Source organism: Protopterus annectens, chromosome 1.part0 (assembly GCF_019279795.1).
Source record: "Protopterus annectens isolate FY-2018-M chromosome 1.part0, PAN1.0, whole genome shotgun sequence".
Taxonomy (NCBI): domain Eukaryota; kingdom Metazoa; phylum Chordata; order Ceratodontiformes; family Protopteridae; genus Protopterus; species Protopterus annectens.
In genome coordinates this window covers 896,372,799-896,388,494 of record NC_056725.1, presented here as the reverse complement: position 1 = coordinate 896,388,494, position 15,696 = coordinate 896,372,799, and positions in this window count along the sequence as shown.

Genomic DNA, 15,696 nt, shown 5'->3' with positions numbered 1-15,696 from the left:
CTGTCCAAAATCTGTGACTTCTGGGGACTGGGTATGTGTAGGCATACTGACTGTGTGCAGTGACAAAGGGGGCAGAAGAGGGATGTCAACGTCTGGGACAGTTTCAGCCCCTGACAACCCCACCTGTGCCTCACTGTGGCCACCATCATCAGAGTCCAAAGTGACACTGATATCAGGTTGTGTGGGGGAGAGTTCCCAGCTCACTCTGTCACCTGTGGCAACCAAGACAAAAGCAGTACATTACTACCTGCATTATTATATATGGAAACTCTACAAAGACTCATAATAATGAGGATCTACAACTGCATTAAAAATCTCACATCTTCTCATCTCCTCTTTTATGCACAACAGACATTCTCACAACAAAATACACATTCCATTCAAGCCTTTGATAACAAGCACATCAGGTAAATCACATGAAACTTGGCCAGTATAATATACCTTTTAGTTATGGAATATGACACTATACTTGATAAAACAAAACTGAACACCCAGTACACCTATCTTAACAAATATATAGACATATACATTTTAATATCTAACGTATGTACCATCAACCTTTCTTTTTTTTGAAGGCATGTTGAATTAATTGCCTCATGTAACCCAGGAGGCATATTTGCTCTTAACTATAATTGACAAGTGTTTCTGTTCATTCAACTGCAGTGCTGTGATTAACCACTCTAGGAACCTTAGGTACATGTTCCAGACTGGAACACACAAACATTATACTCTGGGTACACTCCAGCATTAATTGTACATAGGCCGTTATTCTGGCCCTTGACTTTCATAGCATAGATATGTTCCATAACAATACAGTATAAAGCTTACCAGGAGCTGGACCATGGCCTGCGACAACACCTGATGGACCTGTAAAAAGGCGAAGGTGAGGTAATTTTAGTACCACCGCATATTACAACACAACAAGGTAATACTTGCATATATCTCACATTTACAGTAACTACTGTGTTAATTGATGTATTGTTGACATTCTGTGAGTGTAAAATGGAGTGTAAACCCCAACCCCACAAAGCACTTAGACCTGATACCCATGTAAATGTATGTACAGCCTGACAGAATGACTGCTACATTATTACAATGGTGATCACAGTAAGCTTACCTGCATGCTCCTCTGCTGTGGACACTGTGGCACCCACCTCCGTGATGTATGGTGTGATGGTTGCTTGGGAGCTGTTGTGTGTCCCTAGGTTCACCAGGGAGTCTTCAGTGGCCATGAGTGGTTGTTCCACTGCAGGTCCTCCACTGGTGATGGCATGGTCCCTGGCTTCATCAGCTGCACTTTGTCATGCAGCATTCACCATGTCTGTAGCATGGTGTCAAACCAGCTCATATGTCCTGTCTTGATGGCTACGGGCATTCACCTCCCAGACAAGGTCTGCCCACAATGCAGCCTGCTGTTTTCTGTTATGCCTCCCCCTAGATAAGAGTATGTGGTGATGCTGCCTTAGTCCTTCAAGTATCAGTTCATTCTCAGTATCTGAGAAAGGGGCATGTCTTCTATGGTACATTAGTCCTGAAAGACAACAAAAGGGAAACACATTACAGGATCATATACATCGATGTCCACTCTGTACAGATACAGCAAGTACAAAATGGCCGGCACTAACCACTGCTTGCTCACACATGTCATAAACCACAGTGTGACAACATACTATGTGTGTGGATACACCCAAGATAGTATCATTACTGAGGTATTTCCCTGTGTGCCATGGCAGCTTCTGCTGTATGATCATACACCCAACACGCCAGTCAACTGTGGTGTGTCCCCTAAGGCTAACAACACAATAATATGTCATAGAAGTAGTGGCAGACAAATAGCAGTGTGCTGTAACAACCACTATATAGGGACAGTCTAATAACACCAGTGTGCCACACTGACAAAAGACAATGTATGCTGATGTATTGTACATCCCCTGTAGGTGTAAGTCAGCAGGGTATCACTGACATGTCATTACCACAGGTCTAAGACCAGCTTACTGCTGTAATTCCTATTATCCATACCTCTATCTTCCCATCTGAATGCTGTTATACAAAAAAAAAAAACAGTTACTTACCTACTAGAGTGCAGTAGTCTTCTGTTGAAACGTGTGCCTGATAAAGTTTCACAAAGGTGTGCTCTATGTGAGAAAGTGTCATACAGACTGTTTCCCCATAACCAGCTGCTTGCAGTTTTAACATGCTGCTCATTTGCATGCAATTGTCTGTAAACCAATCTGTGGCTCTGATATGATAATTGCAGCCTAAATAGCTGAATCACACTATCATTAGCCAATGACATGCAGCCACTGTGCAATATATAAGGGTTTCATGTATATCAGGGCCTGTTTCTTAGCTGTTCAGATAAACAATACAGGAGTGAGGAGACTACATCATTGCAGAGGGTATGTCTGTTTGTACCAGATACCTTTACATACAGCTATGTGTAGCCTTGGCTGCAGCTGCTGCTGCAGGCAATAGATATAGGCAGAGGGTGTGAATACTTTAGAGGATGACAAAGCTTAGGTGTACCTGTGTCAGCTGTGTTAGCCTAGTTGTAGAGGCACTTCAGGGTGGGGATACCCTTTACTTTTTAAGGATGGCATGTGTTTATGAAACATATGTTAGGCAACTGTGCCAGTAACAGAGTACTAGGTAACATATACTTATGCTATAAGGATATATAAAGTTTATCCCTACCTGCATGCCTGTGCCTTCCAGTACTGAAAAACAGTTACTACACTTGCAATGTTTTGTGTGGATAAAGAGTGCATGAGTAATTCATTAATTGCTGTTGTCACAATAATGTACTTGAAATGCAACACAACACTGTCATTGAACCCAGGACTGTGAGTGGCAAAATGTACTGCATGCAAGGCATTTAACAGACTGAGCTACTCAGTCACTGCTAAAGCAGGTGTACTTGGAGGATATATCTGCACACATACAGGCTCTGACAAACATTGTCCACATCTATCAATATGTGCATGGCTTTATGTGGCTCTGTTTCTGAATCAGGGTCACAGATGTACATGTACTTTGACATTGATGCCTTGGTAGGTGCCTTTCTACATGTTGCTAATAAAAGGGCATATTTACCTGCGATCACAGGCCTTACTTACATCCATAATTATGTCTTTGGCTGTCTAGTGGTGTAATATTGCACCAGAGTCCAAAGTACACTCCCATTTATTCCATTACTTTTTATTTCAGTTTACTCATTGCGACGTGGCATGCAGCTCCGGTGAAACATGCCTAATGAATGTAATATTTTATTTAAACCATCTGTTTTAAGTAAGAGTTTTGTGGTGTGGTGTGTTAATGCACTGTCCTGCAGGTGTGATGGGCTTAGGTTCAAAACATGGCAGAGGTGTTTATTTTGTACATGTTTCTCACAATGTTAGAAACACATATAGTCATTATAGCTTTGCACAATGAGAAAAACGGAGAGAAAGGAAAGTGGTGAAATGGGGGCAAGCAGGGGGAAAAACATAGTGAAAGGCAGGTATGGATGTGCATGAAGGGTGCAAGACAGAACCATAGCTATCCATTTCTTCAACAGCAACAACTGTGCACTTTATATCATTTCAGCCAAGAGAGAGGAGTGATGAAAACATAACAGCATTGTCAAGCCAATTGGACTAAATTACTTGTGGACACGTGCAAAATGGAGAGCTATGTATGGGATGATTTTTTTTTGGGGACAGGTGCCCATTTTTTTTTAATTTAAGGTGAGAGTGGAATGCTGGGGAAGGGAGATTGGTACATTTGGGAGGTATGTTGGGTAGGTGAGGATGCATTTTCAAACAGACAAGACAGACAAGAAAGAGGCAGTGTGTGACACACAAGGAGGGTGAACACCTTGGATAGGGAGGGTGTTTTGGAATCTGAGTCCCATATGCTTCCAGATGGCAGCAGCATGGCTCATGTCACCACGTCCCCACTCATGGGACTGTCAGCATTGCTGCTTCACTGCCTGAGGATGGCTGTGCTAGAGGCTGGGCATCAGGGTGAGGCTGGCACACCAGTTCAGCCAGCATGCCTTCAATCCGCTACAGGAGACGGTCATAGCCACAGTGGATTATCCTGTGCAGCAGGACTGGTAGCTCATCCCAGGTGACTACTCTCCCTCTGCCACTGCTCCCAGAGGGGGACCAGGCCCCATCCCCTGGGGCAGTACTACGGAACGCAGCAGGTAATATGTGGGTGCCAGAGGGAGCACCACTGGTCTGGGTCCCAGACATTTATCACTTAGCAGTGCACAAACCAGCTAAGCAGAGCTGAACAGTATGAAAACTCACACAACCATGGTTTAAGCAAAGCATAGCACTACACAAACATTAGCAGCCATTAACAAGTTTATGCATGCTTAGCTTGACTGAGCAGAGCTCAGCAGAGAACAGCAGTGTCATATTTTACAATTTTATTATTAAATTATAGAAAAATAGTTCAGCACATTAGATAACTCTACACATTCAGCTACTTGGATATTATGAAAACTGGTATAACTTCACATAATTTACGGAGCTACGTGTAAGCTTTTCTGGGCACAGCACTGTGCCACTTAAACATGTGTAAGCAAAACCTTAAATAAATAATTCATTGCATCTGGTTTCTATTTATAGATGTGTAGCAGATGTCTACTATGTACATATGAGCTCTGCTTGGCTTGTCTGCACTCCGCACCCCGTCGCATAAATGGCAATTTTAAAAAAAATTGAAAAATATAAATAGATGTAATTATGATTAACGATTACATCTGGTTCCTATTTTCTGGCAGGTGTTGCTGTCTATATCTGAGCAGAGCTTGGCATTGCTGCACTACATGCTGTGCAAACATGCATTTAAAAAAATATTAAAATAAGACTGGTGACAAGTAACACATTGTTGAAATGTCATATTACACATTTGACACATTTCACATTACTACACTGGCGGGTACCACAGCAGGGATCCTCAGACTAATCTCCAGCCACAGTTAGCTGCTACACTTCTACATACACTGATGCAATATCCCTGTTCCTTGGCTCCGTCTTGGCAGTATGTCATTGTTTATCTGCATGATGAGCTGCCTAGGGGGAACCGTGGCCATGTACATGGATACATTTCATGTAGACTCTACACTGTGCCTATACAGACTTTATTAAATCCTGGTGAAAGTTTAAGAATCATTGGGCTTGTGCCTTAAAAGTGTTGTAGGATTCCCAATCAACAGACGGATAGTTGAAATCCCCTATGAATACTGTATTGGGTTGAATGTTCAGGGACTCTACTGCTGCACATGTTTATAGGAGTTACTCAATGTAGTGCAGAATAAATACAAGAAAAATCAGGATCATTCTGAAAAACTAAAGAAACAGAAATGTCCCTGATGTTCCTTGCTGTCATATCTCTGAACTGTCCTGAATCTTTGAGAGGGTTCAAAAAAAAAAATGTTGAATGGCACTGAAGGACTGTACAGGCATAGGGATGGAAATTCTATATATGTGCACAGTACATCAGGAAATGTTGAAGAATAGGGGAAACAACAAGGAGGAACACTACAGCTCTGTTATAGAAAGAAACTATTTCAGAAAGATAGCATATTGGCCAGGCTCATTGAGAGAGTGTTGTTGGAGTTAGAGAGACCATTAAGGACCTGCTTCCAAGTAATAGCTGGAGGAGTTGTATTTGATAGTATTTTCTGAGGGAAGGTTAACGAGGAGAAAGGGGTAAAGTTGGAGCTGGATTTGTGAGTCAATAGGTTTGCTATATATTATGGCTCATTATATGTGGATCCATTTACAATGAGCTCTGCACACTAATTTGTATTGTTTTTGAGGTTGAGGGTATAACTATGCCTTGTGGTTGTCCATGGTCTGGGAGGCCAAATTCACCTCAGATCTGGCTTTGGTAGACTTTATTTGTGCTCTGTGTTGTTTGTTTAGTTTGATGAGCGCTCTTTTATTCTGCTAGGTACTGTGCCTCTTGGTTTTGCCATATGTTCTTCTTTCTGTTATACAGCTTATTGATTGTTGTGATTCCCCCAGGATGGCTTGTTTTTTGAGTTAGTTCTGTTCTTCTTTTTGGTGGATAAATATGCCTCTGTGCAGCTATTAACATGCTTGTATAAGCTTTCTGTGAATGTGAACAGTTGGGCTTATTGGGTCTTGTTTTTTTTTTTTTTTTTTTTGCCAGGTTATCACTTAATAGTACGAAGTAAGCTTTAATGCCTTTCCTGAATATTCTGAGGTTATCTGGAGTTCTAGGTTTTATTTTTACTTCAAAGGAGATGATTTTGTGGACTGACCTTATGAAAGAAGACATTACACTAGGGGGTGTGCAGCACTGTCTCATATTAGTAAAGACCAGATCCAGTATGGTTGTATCCCTTGTTGGTGTATTGACAATCTGGTCTAGGGTGTTTGTGTTTACAAAATCCAAGAATGTCTGTACCTGTACATTTGGTGTCGTATATGATTCCAAGTTAATAGTGGAGTAATTAAAGTCACCCATAAATATGGTATTTGGTTAGATGGTGAGTATTTCCAATAAGATGAAATACAGGATATGTGTTTCCTGGGTCATAAAGAGGGACTTGCAACTTGCGAGGAAATTGTATTGGATTTTGCCTACAATGATTTGAATGTGGGGAAGCTCAATTATACTGTTCTGTTTGACCATCCTTGAGGTATATTTATTTTTTTATGTAAATTGAGACACCTCCACCTTTAGTCCCTGTCTGTGTAGTAGCTGGTCTAAATGTTTGGAAGGCATTATAACCTTGGACTGTCAGTGTGCTCTCTGTGGCTTTAAACCATATCTCAGCAACTTTACAGATGTCAGCATTCTCTAGAGTGAAGAGAGCTTCTAAGAAGTGCATTTTTTGTTTAGATTCCTAGCATTGAGCAGTAACATCTTTAGATATTCTTGATTTTGGTTTGCTATGCTGGATGTATTTTAAGTTTGGCATTGCCTAAAAAAAGGCATTATGGGTGAAGACAATGCTTTAGCTAATGTTTAAAAGCATAGAAGGGACAGATGCATGCCATCCCTGACAAAGCAGCATGGTCTGTTGACCATCTCCTTCCATGCTGACAAATATAGCACCCCCTTAGAATGGCACCATAAATTAAGCCAGTTATTAGTTAATCATCTTTTGTTCATATTGTGGCATCACCTTTGGAAAAGGTAAAATGCTGCTCAGTGCTAGGCACATACCAGACTGGGACACATATTCTGAGAGCTCCATGATGTCTCTCTGCATACAGTCTAGGGAGGTATGTCTCAGATCATTTACACCCACATGGACTATGACTGAGCCATACTGGTAACAAAAATGATCAGATCCGGTGAAGTCCTTATGTGTTAAATTTTGGACGAAATCACTAATCATTTTTGGTTTTATTAAAAGAAGACATTTTGTATCCTGCTACTCTTTGTTCAGTCATTTTTGTTTTTTGTTTTTTGATTAGTGTGTATTCTCTTTGACTTGTGTATTTTTGAATCATACTGGTACTTGTGGTTCAACGACCTGAGTACATGTATAATGTGGCAGATCCTGGCCACTGATAAGCAACTGAGAATGACTTTATCCTTACTCATTCTGGGGAGGGGACATCAGTGTGGCTCACAATGGAATCTCCAATGACTAGAATGTTAGATTCTATGGTGGTTTGCCTTATGGGCTTAGAAGTAGAGGCTCTACGAGATGTGGCTATATGTGTTGATGCAGATGTTGTTTTGAAAGTGTGCATTCAGGATTGTTGTGGGTGTTTATTATGCATACTTTCTTCTAAGAGGTCTTTGGGTTTAGGAAGTTTGCATTTAAGTGTCTCAGACAGTGTATGTGGGTCTAAGTGACTGCTTTGAATTATGTGTGATGGGTGCACCATGTGTACTACTGACAACCTTATTGACATTAGGAGTACCCTTATGTCAGAGTTTTGCATCCAGTGACATTGTGTAAATACATCTGCTGCTTACTATGTCAGTTTGTTTGAGAATTAATTGGTTGTCAGTAAACATGAGACAATTACTGCATTGCCTCAGGATGACCATTTCCACCAAGCTGATAACAGAGATAGTGGGAAAGCTCATATCCATGGCAACAGGCCCATTTTTATTGATTAGACAGTTGGAGTGAGAATATAAAGTACTGTCAGGAAGTATCCAGTTTGCAACTCTGGGGGGCAGAGCTTGTCACTGCAAACTAATTGTGCTATATACAACTACGAATTGGTGACATTTCATGGTGCTTTTACAAGACAGATGTCAACTCAAGGTGTAAGTGGCTATCCAGGGCACTGAGAACACATGATGGGGAAACTAGTAAGCAGACCCTGGTGATTTACGGGTAAAGTATTCAGGCAGATATTCTGAAGTTAGAAACAATCAAGCAGGAATTAATGAAAAGAAAAAATTAGCCTGTCAAAAATTATGAAAAGAGGGAATAACCTAAAATGCTACTGCATGACTACTACTACTAATGTTGGTTTTGCCACAGCATCAGTCTGCTGGAATACAATGCTTCTTTTCTCACTAGAAGCAAAACAGTAACACCAATCCCAAAATGAGAAGCAGGCCACAGCCTGCTTAGTGATAACAGTCTTGTCCCAGATTATGTAAGAGTTTATAGGCTTGTTGTATTATTTTGCTGGTAGATGCCTTGAATAGCAACAGATCAAGCACAGCCACTCAATTCCCAACCAGAAATAGTAAGTAATCTATTGCACTCTGCTCCTTCTTTCACCAAGAGCAAAATATAAGCACAAATTCCAAACTGGCACCTATGAAGCCATTATTATGCTTTCCAATGATCAGCAGTCCCCAGGAAATACTGTTCTTATGCTCCTTCTCTCACCAGGAGCAAAACTGAAGCACTAATTCCAAGATGACTACTGAGAGACAACATGTGGGCTGTCCAGTAATTGGTGGCTTTGGAGTAGATGTTGCAGATTTTGATGGTAAGATGGAAAAATGGGTTAATATCCTAAGAGCTGCAGTGTACACTAAGCAGTTAGATATGAAAGAGGGAGTAACTTAAGCTTTAGCTATCTAAGTGAAGAGCCAGTAATTTTAAAAGAGAGAGATAGTTTGGAATGGGTGGGCACTTTGTATTCTGGTTATATGGTATACAGTGGGTTTGCCAATACATTGAAATAGTTGAAAGGGAGTGATTTCACAAAATGATACTTTTGTGCTTACTCACAATGGGCAATGAAAAAGGAGAGGGAAGGAGATATGTGGTCAAATTAAAATAAGGGGCAGGCACCTAGAAAGACAGTTGAGTTTAAAAACATGACAGCATCAGGGTGGAAGGGTGGGGAAACATGGCAAGATTCAATAAAGCCTGAATGCTCTACCATACACTGTGTGCACAGCATGGCACAACATGCACATTCTTTTTTTTTTTTTTAATAATTTTTTATTTGAGACATTTAATATACAATAAAGTTAAATGAAATTATCTCTTTTTCTTGTTTTTTTAAAAACGCAAAATTCATTTTACATGAAATAAAAACACAAAAATAAACAATTTATAACTATATACAATATGTTCACCATAGATCTAAAGCATTTAAGATATTTCATAAATATGTAACTGATATATACTGTAATATTGAACTACTTTTGTAACAAATCATATATTTTATTCCAACTGTGAAGTGTAGAAGTATTTTTAGAACTTCTATTCCCGATGGTCTATTTTTCCAAACAACAAACTTCATTAAGAAGATTTTTAAATTCTTGTAATGATGGAGAGGAATTAGATTTCCAATTTCTAGTAATTATTTTTCTTGCTATGGCTAGCATAGACCAAATCAAAGGGTAATTAGACATCTTAATACAGGTTGGAACTGGAGTATTAAATAATATCAAAGATTTAGTTAAAGTGAAGTTATCTGTAAAAATTGCTTGCATAAAAGCATTTATATCGTCCCAAAATGTTATTAATTCATTACAATCAAAGAACGTGTGGGACCAATCAGTAGTTAAATGATTATTACACCTCCAACAATTTATATATATATATTTTTTTTTAATTTTACTCATTATAAAGGATCTATTTAGATATTTCCAGGAAAATATTTTCCATCTTAAGGAGGAAGTAGTCATGCTTGATGATTTCAATATATTGGTTTTATCTTTGTTTGTGGGAGAATGATTATTAATGGAAAAGAAAAAAGTTCCAGTAACTGTCAGGGTAAACATCTAGGTCCAATTTTATAGCTGTATATATATATATATATATATATATATATATATATATATATATATATATATCTATACAAAAGTTTATCGGTAGGTGGTGAATTATTCTGAAGAGATAAAATCAAGTAATGTATTAAGTTTGGTATAACTTTCCTAACAGAAGGGGACAGTAAATCAATTTTATTTTGTATAAAATTCCTTCTTGTAGCTCCAACCAAAGAAGGGAATCAAATCTGAATTCAGCACCCAGTAAATTTAGTGATTTCAAATCATTATTTGACATAATTTGGTACCAAAAAAATAAGTTTTTCTGTTTAAATGTACACATTTTATTAGAATCAGAAGTAAATAGAATACCTAATGTGTAGGCTATAGGAAAGAGAAGAAATAACCAGTCTTTATATACATTATATTTAAATATGAAATTTCTAAAAGATGTTAGCAGAAGTGTTAAAAAATTACTTTTAAATATTAGGGAACAGGTGGTGGAAAGCTGATCTTTTAAGACCCAAATGGAAGGGTTGTTTATAAACAATAATTTTTTAGAATTTTTTTTTATAGTATCCAACATTAATATTTCAAACAATTTTTTTTCCATTTAGCTTAATGATCAGTCTCATTTAAGAGAGAAATCACTTTTACTATAGATGAGATTGAATAAAATTCTTAATTAGGCAACACAATGCCTCCATTATCCTAGCTTTTCATATGGTGAGTTAATGCAATTCTAGACTTATTTGGAAACCATAAAAAATTTTGAAATATTGCATTTATTTTTTTAATTATCCAGTAAGGGGGAGGTACAGAGATGGACTGAATAATGTAAAGAATTTTAGGGAGTAAGATTATTTTAATAATAATGAGTCTTTCATCCATAGAGAAAGGTATTTTATTCTATTTTGTTTTTGTCTATTATTGTAAGGCAATTATTATAATTAATTTATATGATATCTTTAATATTTTTGGCAATTGAAATACCTAAATAAAGAATTTGATCAGATTGAGTTAGATATTTTTTATAATTATCTTATAAATTAAATTGTTTTGGGCCAATTAAGAGAATTTGTGTTTTATTATTATTAAAAGTTAGACCAGATTTTCTTTGAAAAAGATTTACATTATTAAAGTGGGCTCGAATAGATGTGTTTTCACCTGCCAGGGTGAGAAGAATGTCATCAGCAAACAACTGTATTTTATATAATGAACTGGAATTTAGATTATAACCTATTATATTGTTATCCCATCTTATTAAGTTCACCCATGGTTCCATAATTAGTGTAAATAGTAAAGGGGATAAAGGGCATCCTTGTTTAGTGCCTTTAAATAATGGTATATTTTGAGAGATACTTGTGCCAATTTTAATGTATGCTTGACTACCTATATATAACTGGAAAATGAGATTTATAAATTGATAGGATAAATTTAGTTCCTCTAATAGGATGAATAAATAATTACAGTTAATAGACTCAAACTCAATGTTAATATCTAAACTAATTAACGACAATTTTTTATTTAATTGTTTGACTGATTCAATCAAAATTAAAGTTCTTTTTATGTTATCATAAAAATTCCTGTTTACTATGAATCCTGTTTGATCATTGTCAATCGGGTTAGGTAAGAATTGTTTTAATCTAGCAGCATACATGGGCATGAACATTTTGTAATCTATACTGAGTAAAGAAATGGGTCTATATGAGGAACATTTGGTAGGATCTTTGTTGGGTTTCAATATGGGTGAAATAAAGGTGTAATTCCATGAAGGAGGGGTTTTGATAAAGTTTTGAGCACTGTTAAAGACTTCATGAAGTAATTTTAGTGCAGAATTGGGTACTATTTTATAAATTTCTTGAATAATTCCATAATTTCCTGGGGCTTTATTTTGTTTTAATTTGTTAATTTGTGTTTGAATATTTTTAAAATATATAGATTTGTCTATAATATCTTTTTGTTCTGTAGATAGTCTTTTATTTGTATATTTGTTAACAAAAGTTTTTATATCTTCTTTAGGATCTATTGTATTAGAATTTTGGTTGATATTGTTAAAAAAGTTTCTAAACTCAGATAGAATGGTATGTAAGTTTGTTACCATAATTTTTGAGGAGAATATATTTCATTGATATGATTAATTTTATTTAATCTTTTAGTTTTATTTGCCAATAATTTTAAGGATTTTGCATTAGTTGAATAATTAACTAATTTATATTTTTCTACAATTTTTTTGTTTTATGGTTTAATATTTAAATATATTTGTTGCTTAGAGAATTTCTTTCTTTTTGTTTATCATTTATATCTGAATCTGTGTTTTGATTAAGCTTTTGACTATTTTATGCTGTATATCACAAAGTTCTTTATCCCATAATTTCTTTATATTATAATACCAGCTCATAATTCTACCATATAAATATGCTTTTAGAACATCCCAAATATATATTTCTGATATGTCATTTGAGCTATTCAGTTCTATAAAATTTTGGATTTCAATTGTAATGAATTCTTTAAATTCCTTTAACTTTTGTAATATAAGCAGATATTCTTTTGATTTGAATGGTAGAAATATTATTAATGTAAAGTTCAAAGGTAATAGCATTATGGTCAGAAATAGAGCACATTTTTACTTTTGTATTACTTAGAAAGTCTAATAGGTCATTGGAAACCAAAACTCTATCAATTCTAGAATGTGAGTTATGTCTGTGGGAATAAAACATGTAAAATAATGAATTTGGTTCACCAAAATTATTAATGTATTTTAAAAGAAATATTTCAATAAAATCTCTTAACTTTTTAGCTGAAGATGAGATCTTCCTTTTACCTTTATTAGAAGAATCATTATAATGCAATATGCAGTTAAAGTCCCTTGCTATTATTGATTTCCCATTTGTAAAATGTACAAATTGGTCTAGATGTTGGTTAACAGTGTTAGTATCTATAACTGGAATCCAATATATATTAAAACATGTATATACTTTTTTATTTAGTTCCAAAGTTATATCCCAGAACATTCCTTTATTGTCTTTGTAGATATCTATTATTTTGGCTAATGGTAATGTGTTATTCCACATAATGGCCACTCCTTTCTTCTTTTGAGAATGTTTTGAGCTCACCAATTCAGAATAAGATTTATTATTTAGTTTAGATATATCCTCCGACAGTAGGTGAGTCTGTTGTAAAAATATTAGTTGTGATTTATGAAGCTTAAGGTATCTAAATAAATTACCTCTCTTATTTGGATTATTTAAGCCATTAATGTTAATGGAAATACTTTTTATAACTGACATGTAAATTAAACAAAATATGTCAGGAAACCGACCATTGGGTATTAATATTGTAATAATTTCCAGTAATATAGTATGAAATTTTCCAGTTGGAATTGACGTAACCACTATCTGATCTTTTCGAAAGAATTTACTTTTCAAATTAGTGGTGAACATCAAAACATTTTCAAACAACTAATACCATAACTGGTTAATGAAACAATATTTACAATCCATCCCTCTCTGGAGAATAGAACTCCTAATTTAGGTGACATAGTATCACCTAAATTAACCCTTAAACTATTAGCAACATTAAACCAGCTACTGTCTAAAAAATGAAGTAATCTTCAGATAAAAGATCAAAATGTAGTATTACTAAGATTAATATGTAAGAATGTATCGCATCAGAATTTATATTATTACTAAATACAGTGTCTTCCAAATCGAATAGGCTATTATTTAAAAGAATAAATAAATACCTATGCCAACTTATAGCCAACTTACCCATCTGGACAACAGGAGAGTTTAAATAAACAATTATAAAATTAGTACAATTAGACAAGGACCTTAAGGTGTTTCATTAATATGAGAAACCTAAGAATTTCAATCCTCTATACAATAAAGCTAATGTATCTGAGAAGAAATATTATGTTATATATTTGGCTTTATGAAGTATGTGGAGCAAGTACCTCAATGTTATAAAGAAAAAGATACCGACTAGGAGCCAAAGAATATTAAGTATTTATAGCCCTATGATTAATGATGTGAACTGAAAGGACTAATACAAATGTGTAACAATTTTGCAATAAGGTTTTGGAGGAAAAAAAATCATATTTAACTGTAAGGGTTCATATTATAAATACAGCCAAAAGCCTTGTTTTGTTATTTAAAATGGCTATTAAATTACTATATATAACATTTTAGCAGAAATAAAATAACCATAATAAACCTAAAAAAAAAAAAAAAAAAAGATTGCCCTTATAATGACATCATTACTATACATTGTATCTCTTGTTTGCACAAACTTAAAACATGATGACATGCAGTTATAAGAAATTGGTTAGCTATAACCAGACATGATAGGTGCTCTACAAAGAACTCTCTAACAGTACAGCATGAAAGCCTTATGTATTTTGTCACTATTGTGTCTGTCTGCTCTGTCTTTTCCCCACACATTTGCAAATACGTGTGTCCAACTAAGCTGAACATTCTAATATTCAGTGCAAAGCAATATAACATTTTGTGCAGCATATTGTGTTAAAATAACAGATTTGTGTTCATTCCTTTAGGCCCCTGAAGAGAGAAGTAATGAAAACTATCTGTGCTATGGACAGAAAGGCCTCTCTAAAGACAAAGTGTTGGAGTTGCTCAGAGGTCTCCAACAGAGGGCTTTTGTCCTTCCAGTGCAAATGAGCGTCTGAAAACAAATTCCAGATAATAGCTCTGAATAGCTCACAGAGAACCATTCTGCAGCTATTTTGTTACTCCATATTTCATACATTGTTTTTCCCATACAAAACACTTGAAGTTGACAGCTGTAAATTTTTAACAACTATTCAGTGTATGTCTTCCAAATTTTGTGTATTGAAATTGCTTTTCCCACTTAGAAGTCTGAAGCAGATTGACTTGGAATTTGTAATTTGGAAATGTCATGCCTTTTAAATGGCACATTTATGTTGATTGCTAAACAAAGTAGAAATTATATGCAAGTAAGGAGCAATCTTCCTAGTAGTGCGAAACACAGGATCACTAGAAAGTGCAGGTGTTACAACCCATGGAATGAAAAATAACCAATACTACTCAAAAAGAAACAAAGCTGGACATTCATATGCCACACACACACACACACACACACACACACACACACACACACACACACACACACACATATGTACACGCACACAATTTAAGTAATGACACCACACTCATTTCAGGAAAATAGAATGCTCAGTAGATTCTGAACCGTTATTACAATATCCATTGTCATGAAAATTAATTTAAGTACAATATGAAGTTTTTTCACATAATGTAAAAGACTTAATTCTTACAATTATTAATGTCCAAACAGCTGGAAGAGGCCTATTAGAAACCACTTAAGGGCATATCTGGCATATACATGTTGGTGGGTCTATTCAAGAAATTCACAATGAGTTTAAAAGGGTAGCTAAGGTATTTTGAGAGACAGCCTGCTGAAATTGCGAAAACAGTATATATATTGTATATTATTTTTAAGTAAAATGTTACATTGCATTGTAAG